We start from the raw sequence: 6,000 nt of genomic DNA, 5'->3' as shown, positions 1-6,000 counted from the left end.
TCACTCCTATTACTATTTTGAGAATAAACTCTGGTACACAGGACTGGAATATGGGGACCATTTGGGAGGTTATTCCACTGGTCTTGGTAGAAGATGATTGTGATTTAAGCTACAGTAGCAGGTGGAAAGAAATGGTAAGATTCAATTTTGAAGATGAATTTTGAAGGTAACGGGTTCACTGATGGATTTAAAAGTCTTCCTTTAATTGGGAGACCAAGAATCATGAATATTATTCACCAGACTCTCCCATCTTCCTTGGCATGTAATGTAGGTATAAGATTGGATATACTTCTTTAAGTGATTCTTGAATATTTTTCTATATTCTATAATAACCTTCATAATGATACTTACAACTCTGTTACAGATATGGAATATACTGTTGTTTCTCTCCCCCACTGGGAGTGGGTAGTAGGGCAGACTATTTGAACCACACCTACTTAGAGTCATGTAGGATATTCTCTGAAACTAGCCATCGTGCTGTTACTAAGGGAGAGTGAATGTTGGACACACATAGAGATCACAGATTTCTAGTATAGAAGATGTTTAGTGTAAACTTTTCTTAAACTCTAGGGCTTATACCATATCTTTCCATTAATTCTCAAAACAAAAGTTGTTTTAATTTTTATTGATAGTGAAGCATTTACTCAAATTCCTTAATCTGAGATTTGAATACTTGCATGTACCTCATCTCTATTACACTTTCTCTTCCACTTTTGCTTCAAGTAAATTGAGTCACTTTCCATAACTTACACAGTTTGTTCGCTTCATTGTTTTCCCCCCACACCTCTGTACACCCTTGTCTCTACTGGGAATGCCAGTGCTTCTTTTGTCCACCTGGTAGATTCTTGATTCTTCAATGTTTCCCGCTCTATCAACTTTCTCAGACTCTCTAAAGTTCCTCCCTCCTCTGGGCTCCCCTTAGCACTTCAATATCAATTGTTTCACTAATATTATACATGGTCATATTATGCACATACATTCGTTTCTCAAGGATATAGATATCAGGTTGACATTGCTGAATCACAGTGGAAGGATCAGCTTTTACCAGATATTTTTAAATTGGCTCTCTAAAGTGATTTAGCAATTTACTCTTTTAAATGAAGATGAGAACCCCTTTTTTCACATCCAAGCCAAATCTTGGCATGTAGATTTTGAGACTTTTTCCAATCCAAAGAATACGAAATGAATGATTTTCCCCTTGAGTGGTCCTTCAAAGTTCTTCTCACAAACCTGATTTGTATCCTATTTGACTTATGTTTCTTTCTTTCTTTATTTTTTCCCATTATTTCTGTTTTTAAGGTCCTAGTGTGTAGGCACTGCCTACAGGGGGCATCATCATTCATGTAAACTACCATGGTTACAGTTTGGGTTTCTGCAAAAAGATGGCCCTGAGCAAAGACAATGTTTTACTTATCTGTCTATACCAGTTCTGTTTAGGTCAGGATTTGGCATAGACTAGGAGCTAAATAAATATTGAATTGAATACAGAGTAGTTTCACTGAACATTTCGGCAAAATTACTTTGCTTTCAACATCTTATTAAGAAGTAAAATACATAGTAATGTGACTGCATCTAGACATTATTTTTATTGTATCTATTTTTTCTGTTTTATTTATTTATTTTTAAGGCACATTATCAGAAAATGTGCTTGTCTGTGTGATGTATTGAGATTTCCAGGTTGCGCTAGTGGTAAAGAACCCACCTGACATTGCAAAAGACATAGGGGTTTGATCCCTTGGTTGGGAAGATCTGCTGGAGGAGGTCAGGGCAACCCACTCCAGTATTCTTGCCTGAAGAATCCCATGGACAGAGTAGCCTGACAGGCTACAGTCCATAAGGTTGCACAGTCAGATATAACTGAAGAGACTTACCATGCACACACGTATGATGCATTATAATAACCTGCCTTCTTAATTCTATAACATGGAGCTCTCAATGCTGAGTCTGTATATTCTTCTGGAAGACAATCTCTGAGATAGGGTCATATATGAAATCAGAGACTCTACCCAATCAACTGTGTACTTGAAATTGTCAAGATTAAGATTTTCATTTTCCCAAAAGAATTATGCTTGAGAACCATAGTCCTTTACAGTTTTTTTTTTAGTATTTTAGCTTACAAAGAACATTCGTGTATATTTATGGATAGTGTATACAATTGGATAGTGTATCTAATCCAAGTTTAGTGTATTGTATACACTAAAATGAAAAAGGTTAAGGAGGACTCATATTATTACTGAGCCTAAGAGATGTTAAAGACGCTTACTCCTTGGAAGAAAAGTTATGACCAAACTAGACAGCATATTAAAAAGCAGAGACATTACTTTGTCAACAAAGGTTCATCTAGTCAAGGCTATGGTTTTTCTAGTAGTCATGTATGGATGTGAGAGTTGGACTGTAAAGAAAGCTGAGCACAGAAGAATTGATGCTTTTGAACTGTGGTGTTGGAGAAGACTCTTGAGATTCCCTTGGACTGTAAGGAGATCCAAGCAGTCCATCCAAAAGGAGATCAGTCCTGGGTGTTCATTGGAAGGAGTGATGTTGAAGCTGAAGCTCCAATACTTTAGCCACCTGATGCAAAGAGCTGACTCATTTGAAAAGACCCTGATGCTAGGAAAGATTGAAGGCAGGAGCAGAAGGGGACGACAGAGCATAAGATGGTTGTATGGCATCACCAACTCAAAGGACATGAGTTTGAGTGGACTCCGGGAGTTGGTGATGGATAGGCAGGCCTGGCGTGCTGCGATTCATGGGGTCGCAAAGAGTTGGATACGACTGAGCGACTGAAATGAACTGAACTGAAGAGATGTTAGCAACTTGGTCAGGGTGATGTAGTTAATGAGGCACGCAAAATCTGATTTTCATGGGCAGCAGTGTGCCTATATGTGAAAATAAATATCCTGACTTCACTTGTTGCTGGATGTGACCATAGAAACATCACTTTATCCAGTGAGACATAAAAATGGAAATTGCCTAAGGATTTATTTGTTTTATAGCATATTTCTTTATTATCTTTTCTAACACACTATTTGCTACAATCCAGAGAATATATATACAATATATGTAAGTTTTAAAGAATAATAATTATGTAACAAAACCACTCACTACATAATTCAAAGATTAGAGTATAACCAACAACCTCCATATACCTGTAAGTTCTTCATCCATCCTATTGCTTTTCTTCTTCCAGAAGTAACATTATATTGAATTTTGTGTTTATCATTTCTGGTTTTCTTTTTCCATAGTTTTCTCTCTTAGCTGTAATGCCTTAACAATATATTATTTAGTTTTGCTAGCTTTGAGTTTTATAAAAATAATGTTATGCCCAATGTGTTTTTCTGAGACTGTCACTCAAAATTATTTCTTAAAATATTCATTTTATGTGTAACTATATTCTATTAATTTTACAGTCATGAGATATTCCAGTGTGTGAATACACCAGATTATCTACCATTCCCCTACCAACAGACATTTGAGATGATTCCATTGTTCTCAGTTGTTATCCTTGTATGTGTGTAAGAGTTTCTCTAGTAGTGAATTTTTATATGAATTTGGATGCTTATAGAATAATGCATTATTTCAAAATTTGTTGGAGAAATGGAAAGAAACCCGCCACCATTGATCCACATTCCCTTCAACACTGGTATTATCAGACTTCTTAAATGTTGCCAATCTAGGAAATATGGTTGGATCTAAATTTTCATTTTATTAATTTTATTAACAATCTTTTATTATTAAGGTCATTAATAAGATTAAGCATATTTTCATACTTTTAATTCATTGTAATATTTATCTTTTTGAAATGACTCTGTATGATTTTTACTTATTTTTCTATTAGGTTGTAGTTTTTGATTGATTTATTGAGGTTCGTTTTATATTCTGGATATTAATCCTTGCTTATTATATACTACGTGATGGTTATCTCTTCCCCATTATAAATTGTCTTTTCATATTTTTATTATGTCTTTGATGAACAGATGTTCTTCATTTTATTTTATTTTATTTTTTGTTCTTCATTTTAAAGTAGTTATATACATCCTTTTTAAAAAATATGGTTTGTTTGTGTTTTATCTAATAAGAAAAATTGCTATAATTCATCCTCCTACGTGGATACAGTTTCCCCACAACATATTATTGAAGAATCTCTCATTTCTTCACTGATCTGCTATACTTCCATGTCTTATATCACAGTTTTTTATATGCTTGGACTGTACTGGACTATTCATCCCATTATTCCCATCCCACTATTCAGTTGTTCCTTGTAGTGGGGATTTCTAAGAAAGTTTTGGTTTTTTAAAATGCTTGCTTTTGTTTCTCCTTTCTGCTTTCTTCCTCTTTTTCTTCTTCGTGTATGTTGAATCAGGCAATAAGGATGAAAGAAGAGAGGCATTCTTGAAGCCATAAAGTAGCTATGAGAAGGGAAGCCACATGCTAAGAATGATAAAGAAGACAGAATATGCATGGTTATTTGGCTATATTACATATTCCTCAGGCCATCCTTGGATTATCTACTTCTGGATGACTTGTTACATGAGATGAGCAAAACTCTATTTGGTTAACTCTCTGTATTTTTATGTGAAATCCAGGGGATGCACTATTTATATTTCTCTTCAAATAGGAATTTGCCATAGAGGGGACAGTTTGCCAACGGCTTTCAGCTGCAGTGCCATTGGGATCTGCTGCATCCTTCCAGTTGAAGCCACACTCTTGCTGGGCAGCGCTCAGATGAAGACTAAGTGCATCAGGGGTACTAGAGCCTGGCCATTTCTGCCCGATTCAGGACTCTTCTATGGACTTCCTTTAAACCACAGCTCCCCTTGGGCTAGCTCCAAGGCTTTCTCAAAGCTACCACAGCAGGTTGAGGCTTTTCTACAGAACTTCCCCTTAATACTCTTCTTTTGCAAGTGTTAGACTAGTCTGTGTTGACTAGCTATTGTCCAAGGATCAAATCTGGACCACAGCCTTTTTTTTTTTTTTTTTTTTTAAATCTCTATGGTCTACAAGCAAAGAATAGTTTTTGCATTGTAGGCAGTTAAAAAAAAACACAAGGAAGAATATGTGACAGAGATTATATGTATCCCATAAAGCCTAAAATATTTACTATCTGGAACTTTACAGAAAGATTGCCTGCTCCTCTAAAGGGTTTCCTTTCTTTTCCTGCATTCTTTACCCTTTCCAACAGGAATCAACATTCCATCTCTTGCAATTCTAACTCCATCTTGACATCTTGCTCCCCAGAATACTTACACTGAAGTAATTAGTCTTTGCTACTACATGAAATTATTAAAATGTAATCATTAAAAATATTAGTAAAGGGCAGACTCGGGACCAGATCCAGGGCAGGTCTATGATTCTAATACACCAGACTTCCATTAGGATACTTTAGAGAATACTAGAATGAAATATTTGGAAGGTAATAAAAGATTCAATAATAGGTAAAATAGATTTGGTTTCTACTTTTATTGACTTTTTAACCTAGTGATTATAGGTATCGATTTAAGTGTTCAAATTTGGGGGCATATTTTCAACTTGTTAAGTCAAATGAAAATAATGATTGATTACACTCATCTTTTTAACGTCCTTTCTTCATTTTAGAGTTCCACACCCCTGCCTTCTCCCATTGCCTCCTGAGCATCTCTACTTGAATGTGCAATAGGCATCATAAACTTAACATGTCCAACATGAAACTTCTGATATTCTCTTCCAAACCTACTTTCCTGCAGCCTTCCATCTCTGGTTTTTAGCAGCTCCATCCTATCAATTGCCTGGGCCAAAAATCTTGGAGTCATTTTTGACTCTTATTTTAACTTGCCATCCCACATTCAGTCAATTAGCAAAACCAATTGGCTCTACTTTCAAATATTATCCAGATTACAATCACTTCTTACTACACGGCTATCACCAAGCCACATCTTACAGGATTATTGGTAATAACTTTCTATCTGAACTCATGCTTTACTCCTTACCCTCCTATAGTCTATTCTCGACACAATAGAAAAAAAG

The sequence above is a fragment of the Cervus canadensis genome, chromosome 7 (assembly GCF_019320065.1).
Source record: "Cervus canadensis isolate Bull #8, Minnesota chromosome 7, ASM1932006v1, whole genome shotgun sequence".
NCBI classification, from domain to species: domain Eukaryota; kingdom Metazoa; phylum Chordata; class Mammalia; order Artiodactyla; family Cervidae; genus Cervus; species Cervus canadensis.
This window is presented reverse-complemented; position numbering follows the sequence as displayed.